At 42.5% G+C, this 12964-nt stretch overlaps 1 protein-coding gene across 5 annotated transcripts in view; it reads left to right on the top strand.

Moving 5' to 3' along the window:
• The window catches only part of LOC119172534 (B-cell lymphoma 3 protein homolog), a 141098-nt gene that overhangs the window by 108971 nt on the left and 19163 nt on the right, over positions 1-12964 (top strand). The gene's annotated exons all lie outside the window — the stretch shown is intronic.

The raw sequence follows: 12964 nt of genomic DNA, 5'->3' as shown, positions 1-12964 counted from the left end.
TTAAGTGCCCATGGAGTTCCCTTCCAAACAAACAAACGAAAAATCACTCAATTGCCTAGCAGTGGCGTGGCGAGCCCATCTAAATTTCTTTGCGGTTCTGATGTCAGCTGTGGCACTTCAGTGACTGGAACATAAGTTTTACATTTATTTTTGTAGAGCCCTATCAGGTTAGTAGGAAGATAACTTTTATTATATTAGTTCATCTCTATAGTCTTGAGTTGCTGTTAATGTTATATGCGGTATTTTAATCACATTTTGAACATTGCGACATTTCAACAAATTTTTTATTCGTCTTAGCAGCTGTTTAGAGCACCGCTTATGTTTTTTTTTGTGTTGCTGTGCTTTCAACTTTAATGTTGTAAGGTTATATATATATATATATATATATATATATATATATATATATATATATATATATATATATATATATATATATATATATATATATATATATATATATATATATATATATATATATATATATATATATATATATATAAGGGAGAGAAGTTTATACCTAAGGGCTCGTATTTCCATGTTTTAACACAATATTAATGAGATATAACAGACAGTAATGCCAAGGAATGTACAGGGGAAGTTATTAAAGCCAATGGAATGTAAATAAGAAAAAAGAAGAAAGAAAAGTGGATGAAAAAATTACCAGCTGTGAGCAGGAATCGAACCTACGACCTTCGAATAACGCGTTCGATGCTCTAACCACTGAGCTATCACAGCGGACGTCCCTCCATCCACTTTTTGGGGTTTATATGTGAATTTAGAAGTAGGAGTGACAGTCAGCGCCATCTATAAGCCAAACAACGAGTGCGAAAACACTCTTATTCGCATGTTTGGCGTCACGTAGCGCGTGAACTTATTATGAGCGGGCAGCTGAATAATTGTCCCTCTTATACAACCTAAACACACCAAGTCTGCCAGTACGAGACCCTCGTTCAATGAAATAAGGGAGAGAAGTGTATACCTAAGGGCTCGTATTTCCGCGTTTTAACACAATATTAATGAGATATAACAGACAGTAATGCCAAGGAATGTACAGGGGAAGTTATTAGAACCAATGGAATGTAAATAAGAAGAAAGAAGAAAGAAAAGTGGATGAAAAAATTACCAGCTGTGAGCACTTTTCTTTTCTTTCCCACGGAAGTAGGTGTACTACTTCCGTGGGATTGCGGCGTCTTGAGCTCATGTGTCCAGCAAATCTGACTTCATAAGTGACGTCGCTGATACGGTTGAGTACATCATAAGGGCCGAAGTATCGACAAAGAAGCTTTTCAGAGATTCCGCGACGGCGCACTGGTATCCATATCCACATTTTGTCACCGGGATGATAAAGTGTGTCACTGCATCGCTTGTTGTACCTACTAGAGTCGACGCGTGTTGACGGCGTATTCGGTATCTAACCATTTGTCGTGCTTCTTTGGCTCTTTGCAAGAAGTCATCTAAGACAGGTGGATCGCTGTTTTCGTCCTGTAGTGGTAACATGACATCCAGTGGGGTGGTCACTCTTCAGCCCAATACTAGTTCGAAAGGGGCAGCGTGCATTGTTTCTTGAACGGCTGTATTATATGCGAATGTTACAAAGGGTAATATTTTATCCCACTGTTTATGTTCAACATCGACATACATTGATAGCATGTCGGTCAGAGTTCTGTTGAGGCGTTCGGTCAAGCCATTTGACTGAGGGTGATACGCGGTTGTTCTTCTGTGATTGGTATTTGTCATGCGCATCAGACATTGCATAAGGTCTGCAGTAAATGCGGTGCCCCGATCCGTAATAACGACGATGGGCGCACCATGTCTGAGCACTATGTTGTTCACAAAGAACTTGGCGACTTCGGCAGCTGTCGCACTGTACAGAGAGTCAGTCTCAGCTTAACGGGTCAGATAGTCTGTGGCTACGACAATCCATTTCTTGCCTGCACATGATGTCGGGAAAGGTACTTGGAAGTCTATGTCGACTTGTTGGAATGGGGCATCCGGAGGGTCTGTTGGCTGGAAAAGGCCGGCTGGTTTTACGGCTGGAGTTTTGCACTGTTGACATTGACGACAAGTTTTCACGTAACGCTGCACTGATGTGAGCAACTTAGGCCAATAGTACTTCAGACGAATCTTGGCGAATGTTCGGCTCACACCCATGTGTCCAGATGTTGGCTCGTCGTGGCACGCATGCAGAATTTCCTGTCGCATGGCTGTGGGCACGACTAGTAAAAACGTTTCGCCATTAGGTTCGAAGTTCCTCCTGTAAAGGACACTTCCTCGAAGGCAGAAGGTGGAGAGCCCTCTGGAGAATATGCGAGAGACTTGAACGTCGAGACCCTGCAGGTGTTGTATAAGCGCCAGCAAATCCGGGTCATCTCGTTGTTGTTGAGCGATTTCGGATGCGTCAACAACGCATAGAAACGGGAAGTCTTCCTCTTCAGGTACACTTGGATCGACGGGAGAGCGTGACAGGCAGTCGGCATCACTGTGTTTCTTTCCAGATTTGTATACGACCGTAATGTCATACTCCTGCAGCCTAAGGCTCCATCTGGCTAGTCGACCTGACGGATCCTTGAGATTTGCTAGCCAGCATAGAGCATGGTGGTCACTGACAGCTCTGAACGGTCTACCATAAAGGTAGGGTCGAAACTTATTTATTGCCTAGATGATTGCGAGGCACTCTTTTTCAGTTGCAGAGTAGTTTGCCTCAGCTTTTGAGAGTTTGCGGCTGGCATAGGCTAACACTTTCTCTTGACCATTTTGCCACTGGACCAGGATGGCGCCTAGGCCTACATTGCTGGCATTGGTATGGACTTCAGTGTCGGCTGTCTCATCAAAATGAGCAAGTATTGGTGAACCCTGTAGCCGTTCTCTTAATTCATCAAAAGCTTTGTGTTGTTCGCTTTCCCATGTGAAGGGCACATCGTCTTTTGTTAGTTTTGTAAAAGGTTCCGCTATCTTTGAGAAGTTTTCCACAAATCGCCTATAGTAGGCACATAAACCTAAAAATTGACGCACTGACTTTTTGTTTTTAGGTGTACGGAACCTGTGAACAGCGGCTGTCTTCTCGGGATCAGGACGAACACCGTCAGAACTAATGACATGTCCAAGGAATCGCAGCTTTTCGAAGCCGAAGTGGCATTTTTTGGGTTTGATTGTCAAGTTTGCTGACCGGATGGCTTGTAATACTGTGTGCAGTCGCTCTAGATGTTTGTCGAAGGTTTCAGAGAATACCACCACGCCATCCAAATACACTATGCATGACTGCCATTTCAATCCCGTGAGGACAGTGTCCATCATTCGCTGGAACGTCGCTGGCGCGGAACAGAGGTCGAATGGAAGCGCTTTGAATTTGTAGAGGCCATCTGGTGTTACGAATGCCGTTTTTTCACGGTCCTGCTCTTTCGAACTCTATTTGCCAATATCCGCTTTTCAGATCCAAGGAGGAAAAAACTTTGCGGATCGCAGCCGATCTAGTGTATCGTCGGTATGTGGCAAGAGGTAGACATCTCGTTTAGTTGCACTGTTCAGTTTTCGGTAGTCGACACAGAATCTAAGTGTGTTGTCTTTCTTCTTAACGAGCACTACTGGGAACGCCCATGGACTATCTGAACGCTGGATGACATCATCCAAAAGCATCTCCTCCACTTGCTTCTTAATGATTCCTCGTTCTTTTTGTGACACTCAATATGGATGCTCGCATATAGGCCTCGTGTCGTCTTGCGTTATAATTTTGTGTTTAGTAGTTGACATGCGCTGGACCTTCGAGAGAGTTGAGAAGCAATCAGAGAATTCTTTTACCAAGGCATAAATCTGTTTCTTTTGACTGTCCAGAAGGCTCTGGTTGACGGTCACGGATGTTTCGATGTTGCAGGCCACTGGTCGAGTGGTTGATGTCGTTAAGCTGCATAGTTCGGTCGCCATACAAAAGTCGTGTAAACAGGCAATAGCCGTGCCTTGAGCGATGTGTTGAAGTTCATTGGAGAAATTTGTGAGGGGGACATCTGCACGGCCATTCGTCAAATGAACAAGACCCCGAGCTACGCAGACACTTTTGTTCAAAAACAGCCCTACATTTGTACCCGCTATGCCTTCGCAGTTGTAAAATGCATCGTTCTCTACGAGCACCATTATACTGCAGCGTGGCGGCACAGTTATGTTGTCATGAACAACGCGTAGAGCAGTTAGGCGTCGTTCCTCAGATTCCTCTACAGGTATAGCTCGTTCAGTCGAAAACGACACGCTTGACCTATGCAGGTTAATTATGGCACCATTAGCTCGCAAAAAATCCATTCCTATAATGAGTTCCCTTGAACATTCTGGTAGCACTGTGAAATCATCAGTAAATAAAGCCCCGTATTTCAAGTCTTGCAGTGCATCTGCCAAGGGGCGTAATAATGTGAGCACCTGCCGTGCACATCTGCGATCCATATATATATATATACATACTTATATATGGCAAGTCTGGTCTCTTAATCAGCAATAAATGTTTAGTAAAAACCACTGCATTTTCTTGTGTGGATAAGAAAGCAAAGAGAAAACAAAAATTCTAATTAACAGTGATGTGTGGCCCAAAAAATATGCTCCCAAACTAAATTTTGATGCTCCTAAACACGCCTTTTGGTGCTCAAGAGCTGTTCCAAAATGACCCTTTTACTGCTTAAAAGCTGCTCCAAAACCGTGTTATTCCTGCTCTCAAAGCTGCTCCAAAAGACTCAAGCCCGCTTCCACCCCTGATAGTCTACTCTTGAGTAACCAGTCTTTGATCCTGCTTTGTTTTTTCAGTGATAGCATTCTAACGTGGCCTCAATTCTATTAGCTTTATAAATACTAGCTTGTAAGCAATAAACAGTAAGGTGGTTAGCATGTAATTTTAAAGACGATAGTTTTTCTTGGGGCACTTCGACGCATGAATGAAGGTATAGATAGACGGGATGGTGCGAAACCCTGTGCGGTGCTCCCACCCTTCCAACGCAGGATTGCCCAATAAAGTCTATTTCTCTCTCTCTCTCTCTCTCTTGATGCAAAAATTTTGGTCTGTCTGTCTGTACAGTTGTCTGTTTGTCCTTCATAACGATACTCCGAAGGGCACCAAGCGATACCCAAAATGGCCAACCCCATCTGCAGCGCCCACCAATATTGCTCAAGTTTCAGCGCTCATACTTGTGTGATTGCCAATTAAAAAGCAATTATTGCGTATATCTTAGGCACTATAACAACATGTCAATATTTTGTATGTGTGCCTTTATACTAGAGAAGGCACACATAAGTAATTCTGAAGACCGTAGCGTTAATCATGCTGCGCTCACAGTGCAACGCGATGCTCAAAAAAGCAAGTGTTTCCAATGCTTTGCTAAGATGACACGGTGGTGGCACTTGCCCATCACTTTGCGTTCTACACCTTATCGCCTCCGATACAGATGCACATCTTTCTCCTTGGACGTGAACACCTTCCTTTGTTTTCTAAGATTATTGCCAGATAGGGCTCGTTCGCCTTCGCAGCACGGATCGAGACTCTAGCGCAGCACTTCCAGAATACAATTCACAGATTTGCTTGCACAGAATATCAAATAAATGTTTTGTTCATTCTCTCACCTGAGTTTATCGTCTTTTGATGCCATTTGCAGTGAAACATGCAGATACAGGGCCAATTTTTTTTCAGGCCCTGGCACCCCATTCCTTATGGGTTCAGATGATGAACATTTTTCCAACTTACTGGGTAGCTGGTGGCTGACTTCACCATTAAAAGACACTTCATGTATAAGATGGCTAGTTATTCTAACGCACTCTGTTTAAAAACTCATGCTACCTGATCCTCACTGGTGACATTGCTTCTTTGCATTTCATCCTAGCTTTTCTCTTGTTGTTGCTGGTCGGGTGTCTTGATTCCTCCGGGCTACTTATTACTTTATCATCCTGGTTGTCCCAGCTACTGTAAATATTCCCGGAGAACTCATCAGTTACTTTAACTATCTCATCCCTGTTTTTAGTGACACTACCTTTTTTGTCCCCTCATTGCATGCATAAGATTTTGCCTGTGCCCAGTTTTCTTCTACGGTATTTAGAGATGCCTCAAGTAGCACTTGATAACACAATACCTGACGCAGTGATGAGACTGCTGGCATATCCACAGACTTCAATGATATTTCGTAGTCGCTGAATGCCGTACAAAAGGTTTGTTGTACCAAGCAGATTTTTGAATCACTCGATTGAGCTTGTGGTTGCGATTCGTTGTAGAATACTTCTTTTCTGGAGCCAAAATGCTCTCCAGCTTGGTAAAGTGTCTGTCATCCTGATTATTTTGTAAGTGAGCTGATCGGTCTCTACGTTGCTTAAGTCTTTTATGTCTCTCTCGTTGTGCTAACATCAACAATATCGTATTGGAATTTTTGTCTCTTACTGGGAAAATTTATGTATTATGTATTCATTGTGGTTAATTTGTTGCAAGTTTCCTAAGTATAAAGTCCCTTGTATCTTTGATCACTCGAACTGTTGTACTGTCTTCCTTCATGTGACATACCATGTCAGGTGGCCTTTCTGACCTAGTAATCGGTAGTTATGTCCTTGGTTATGCCGGGAACTTTCATGTCCTTCTACTCTGTTTTTCTACCCTGTTTTTATTCAATGGTGAGTGAATTGTTCGAACTGGACAGTGCAGGAGGAAGTGTTCTGCCACCCTCAGTATGTATTCCATAAGCATAAAAGTGCCCTGTCTCTCTCTTACTTCGTACCGCAAAATAGCGTTACTTTGTGACTGCAGGGATTACTTTGTGACACGTACTCAAGTTTCCGTATTTTGAATTTCGCCCCGTGACCAGGTGCCGTTGAAAAGCAAAAGGCCACTAAAAAAGCTCACTTGACATGCCTAGTGACCTAGCAGCAGGCGGTCCAGGTTCCCATGCTGCACACCCATTCTAAACGCCGACATGTTGGATGCACGCATTATTGAAGCACTGTAAACATTGCGTGCTAGACCAATACCCACGAGAAAAACAGCCAAAACTGATGTCTATTTGTGATTGTTATAATGCAGGCTAAAATAAACTGTAAATTTCATTATGTCATGTCTGTTTAATGTGATAGAAAAGAAACTGAAATGTTCATGCTTCGAGGGGTAGAGAGAAAGAATTTATTAGAAGGCAGAGAGGTCGGCCTGAGCTAGTTCGCTCTAGCCTGCTACTACACACAGGGGATAAGGGAAGGGGAAAGGAAAGAAGAAATAAGGGTGATGATGAAGACAAGAAGAGGTGGTACGTATGTACAGTAGCCACTTAGCGTAGCACCCTACAGTCTAGTATGTAGTCCAGTGCTTTTTATAAAGTCTAAAGCAGCCTTTGTAGCAGTTTTTAACACTGTTTGGTCGTTAATTGCTGACAATATGTGGCTTTAACTTAATGGTGTTTGTCCGATGCTTGCCAACGTTGCAGTTAGCATTTTTCTTTGCTCCTTGTATAATGCACAGTCACAAAATATGTGAGCTAAAGTTTCGCGCACTTGGCAGCGCTCACAACTCGGGCTGTCCGCACGGCCGATCAGGTGGGTGTAGTGGCGAGTGAAGGCGACGCCCAGGCGAACTCAGTGCAGTATATTAGCATGTCTTCGACTGATTTTATCTGGAAGATGAAAAGTCATACTGGGATCTGTTTCCCGCAGACGCTTGTTCCGGTGATCTGGTAGCGACCAGTGAGTGGCAGTGCATTCGCGCATGAGCGATCTCAACAATGTGTTGACGTCACTTCGCGAATACGGTACTTTGACGTACATAGGAGCGTTGTATATTGCCGCTCTTGCTTCACTATCGGCTGTTTCGTTGCCAACCAGGCCGCAGTGTCCAGGAATTCATTGGAGTATAATCAAGTGACCGCTCCTGTGTGTTAGGTCAGATGCTTGGACGATTTATAACGCTAACTCGTAAAATTGGCCTCTTCTTGAGCAAGAATTGATAGCTTGAAGTGCTGATTTTGCATAAAACAGAATCGTCCATTTACGCGGTGCTAGGTCGTTCACAAGTTTTACGGCTTATTGTATAGCAACAAGTTCTGCAACTGTCGAAGATGACCTGTGATCTAATTTGTACTGTCGGGAAATGCCGAGTTGAGGGATCACGAAGGCTGCAGCTGAAGCGGATGAAGTTACGGATCCATCGGTGTAAATGTGCACAGAGTCGCTGTATCGGTCATCCAAATGTGCCAAGGTTAGTTGCTTGAGGGCAATATAATAAACACGCGACTTATACGAAATTCCACGTATGTGAAGGCACACCAGCGGTTTATTCAATGTCCATGGAGACACTGCAGGGATTACGGCAGGTGCAAAGCCTGAAGGGATCATGTGTCTATGCATATCGAGGCGTCGCGAATAGGCACAGCCTGGGGGTAGAGGCTGTATTTTGCAAACTTAAATTCACAACCCAGGTTATCATTCTCGGGTGTGCATACCGCGCCCCTTCATCAAGCCTTGAGTGTATGGATGCCCTGTGCACGTATATGCGGCGTCACGCATCTAATGCCAGAGTTGTTCTAGTGGGGGACTTCAATTCACCTGACTTCAACTGGGAATCAATGCTGTATCACAGCACCTGCTCAGAAATAATTTATGATTTAATTTTTTCTTTGAATCTTTCACAAATAGTGACGCAGCCTACGTGTGTACAGGGACACAACTCGAGTGTGCTGGACCTAATCTTTCTCACTGATAACTTTCCGGTACATGAAGCAAAGATAGAACTACTAGACGGCATTTCAGACCATAAAATAACTTATTGTAGGATACCTATAAAGGACAGTAAAATGCCTGCATACGCAGAGGAAACATTTCCAGACTTTTGTAATGCCGATGACGTAGCAATACATAACTTACTGTGCGACGAATTTTTATCATTTCAAGAATTAGCCTCTGACTCCACTGTGACTATGGAAATGTTGTGGCATAAATTCAAAGAAATTGTTATTTATTGCTTACAAAACCACGTTCTATCTAAGAAAAAAAAGACCAGAAATATGAATCCGTGGGTCACCTGTGTCATTATACATGCTAAAAGAAAGGTGAAGCGTTTGAGGAAAAATCTAAAAGAGAAAACGAATATTTATAGCCGACAAAATCTGAGCGCAGGTATAACTGACATGAAAAATAAAATAAAGGCAACCAAGTCTACTTATTTTGAAAAAACTCTACCTTGGTTCATAAAAAGTTCCCCAGCAAAATTTTGGCAATACATGAATTCTAGGGTCCGTAAAATGACCGACGAAACGCCTGAAGAAAATGCCTATTCCGCAAACGTAATGAATAGCTATTACCAATCAACTTTTACAGTAGACGACCTAAAACAGCCTCACATAGAAATTAGAGACGAGAAATCTATTAAGCGATTATTCGTTTCAGAAAAGGGAGTTTTCAACTTAATATTGAAGTTGGATGGCAAAAAAAGTTCCAGACCAGACAACATACCTAACGTGTTTTTAAAAAGATATGCCGAATGGATAGCAAAATACCTGTGCCTGCTGTTTAACCGATCATTGTCGTCGCGTACCCTACCAAAGGATTAAAAAATAGCAAAAGTGATTCTTATACGTAAGTCCGGAAATAAAAACGAACCTTCCAATCATCGGCCTATCTCATTAGCTTGTACGGTTGGTAGACTTCTCAAACACATAATCTTAAAGCACATAACGAAACACCTTGAAGAACACAAAATACTGTCCCCTTTTCAACACGGCTTCCGCCAGGGCATGTCTACTGTAACACAACTCATTGAAATGGTCCATGACGCCTCATTAAGCATTGATTGCCAAAAACAAATTGATCTTATTCTGCTAGATTTCTCGAAAGCATTTGATCGGGTGTCACATAGCAAACTCATCTTGAAACTCCAAGTTTTTCTAGGCAAGGGCCAAATTCTTGACTGGATTACTAACTTCCTAACAGACAGGTCGCAGTTCGTGGAATTAAACCATGTCCAATCTTCAATCGTACCGGTGACCTCTGGCGTACCGCAAGGCAGTGTTTTGGTGCCGGTATTATTCTTACTTTTCGTGAACGATCTTCCTTCATCTGTTAATGTTGGATGCAGATTATTTGCAGATGACTGCATCCTGTACAAAAAAATCTACTCACACGATGACCATATCGCCTTAAATACAGCGCTAGACGCAGTTTCAGCCTGGTGCAGTGATTTGGCAAATGAACATCAACGAAAAAAAGTCCGCGCTCTTATCTATAACTAGAAAAAAGCATTCATCCGATTTCAATTAAGTCATCAATTCAGCTACCCTTTCTAAAGTCACGAAACATAAGTATCTAGGGGTAATTCTGTCACATGACCTACGGTGGGACGCTCATATTCATTACATCACATCACATCACATCATCTGCGCTGAAAAGACTGATTTATAAAAAGGCGATTACAGCAAGCACCACCACACACAAAGTTACTGGCCTATAATACACTTATACAACCCATCCTGGAGTACGCAAACACTGCCTGGTTCCCGTACACAAAAAAACTAACCAGCAAACTCGAAGGTGTTCAACGAAAAGCACTTAGGGTCATCTTTAACAAACTTAACCGAACAGATTCGCCTACGGAGTTGCTTAAGAAGGCTGAACTACTAAGCATAAAAAACCGGGCGATATTGGCATACTTAAAGCTGATGTACCAACTGTTACATGGTCACCTAAACATAGACAAGTCCCGCTACATAAAGCTATCCGCAGCTAGAACTACCCACCACAAATGCTCTCATACCCTTGCCCCTTACAGATTTCACACAGATGCCTTCAAATTCTCGTTCTTCCTGCTTGCAATCAGAGAATGGAATAACCTGTCCCCCTCCATTACCAGTAGCACATTCTTAGCCACTTTCACAATAGTAGAAAGCGACTTGATAGCCTCGCCAACATAATATGGTGCTATGTGATCTTTCTTGTTATTTAAGTAAAGTGCCAATATGATTGTACTTTGACAAATGTGTGTATATGTTTTCTTTTTTGTTGTTGTTTTGTTAGTTTTTTCTCATTATTTTTTTTCCTTTCTATTACTGTACTTATTCACCGTCTTAGATTGTCCGCCTGTTGAAATCTCTTTGGGATTGACAGTATGTAATAAATAAATAAATAAATAAATAAATAAATAAATAAATAAATAAATAAATAAATAAATAAATAAATAAATAAATATCTCCTTACAACTGCATATCAGTTGAGTGCAGCGGTTGGCAAGGTTTTTAGTCGCAAATCGGACCAAAATAAATGCAGTAACAGAAAAAAAAAATGATTTACTTCAGTTCAGCCAGAAGATCCTGGCGGCAATTCTCGCTAGTAGGCAAAAAAAACAACATGCGCACGCTGAAATCCCGTGTGCTCTGCTGTATGCTCAGCTGCCGCCGGAACCCTCACTCGCTGCACCTTCTCATGCTATCCGGACATGCGAGGCGATACACGTTGGTGTTGCTGGGGAGCACGGCGATTGGGACGACTGCAGAGAAACACGCCGCGTGCCCACCATCTCGGAGGCCATGTTGAAGGCCACGCGCTTTGTTTTTATGCCGCTGTGCTTGCGTGGCGCTATAAGCAAAGAGTTTTCTCCTGCATTCGGCAGATGACGCTTTGCTGTATAAGGCGGACTACGTATGGGAATATTGCAATAGAACAGAAGGCAGCAAAAAAGGGGGTGGAATAGGGGCATTCATACATAAAAGTATGGGTTAGCAAAAAGTCAAGCAGAGATGCAGGGAACATTTATGGTTAAAAGGGAAAGTAGCTGGGCAGATGACACACCTTGGTTTGGTGTACTCGTGGATGGGAACAAAAGATCAGAGAGGAAAACCGGGCAATGGTGGAGTGTATAACAAATGATATTGAGGAATTAGGGGGAGAGTGTGAGGTAATTATACTGGGAGATATGAATGTGCACATAGAATATATAAATAGGTATATTGACCCAACAGGCAAAATGAGCATTGATATGTGTGAAAGGCATGATTTGATCATTTGCAACAGTACTGAAAAGTGTGAAGGGAAAATAACGTGGGAGGTAGGAAGGCTGCAGTTGACGATAGATTATGCACTGATGTCATAAAGGATGTATGATAGGCTCAGGGGAATACACATAGATGAAGGTGGCTTCAAAAGTCCGGTTAGTGATCACAAATGTATCAAGCTAAGTTGTGAAAGAGCAATGAAAGTGGGAAGTAGACAAGAGGAGCAACTACAGCAGAATTTTTATTAAGAAAGGCAAATAAAAATGGCTACTAAAGAAATTGAGAAAGCCATCACTGTGGATAAAACAGTGTGGATGTACACGAATCTAATTAGACTGTTTGAGCTCGAGCTTGCGAAGGCACGTGACAAGTCACCCCGGAAAAGGAGACACAAATCCAAGTGTTGGTGGGATGAGCAAGTTAAGAGAGCAAAATGTCAGGAAGCCTCCAGGGATGGTATAACTGTCAATTGAAGCACATGAATAAACAGAAAAGAAGAGAGGACAGACATGACATCACAGACATGCTACGCGGCGGGGTGAACCGACAGATGATGTTGAAAGAAAATGGGAAATCTTTCCAAGCTATAGAAGAAAAGCATTCCTTCTAATCAATGAAAAGATGAGAAGAAAGGGGGCTCAGTGGCCGGCAGAAGTACATAAAAAGGATAGAAAGGCAGCTGCGAAATTTTGGAACCATCTAAACTCCTTAGGAAATGAAACAAGCCTAGAGCAGAGGTTTATAACTACAGCTCAAATTGTTAGGCTCGAAGAGGATGAAGCTGTTGAATATATAAGAACAAGGATGACAGAAGAATTTCAACAAGGAAGTGCCTTCTTTACATAAATAGACAACGAGGGATAGACAACGAGTAGCTTCATTTTCACGAGAGTGGGAAAGGGCTGAGCAGGGGGTTCCTAGTAGTACATCGACAGACCCTGACGGCATCCCAATTATGCTGATAAAAGCATTGGTTTCCAAGTCTAAGCAGA

This window comes from Rhipicephalus microplus, chromosome 4, assembly GCF_043290135.1.
Source record: "Rhipicephalus microplus isolate Deutch F79 chromosome 4, USDA_Rmic, whole genome shotgun sequence".
NCBI lineage: Eukaryota > Metazoa > Arthropoda > Arachnida > Ixodida > Ixodidae > Rhipicephalus > Rhipicephalus microplus.
The sequence above is the reverse complement of the archived record's forward strand: the minus strand, read 5'-3'. Positions and strand labels throughout refer to the sequence as shown.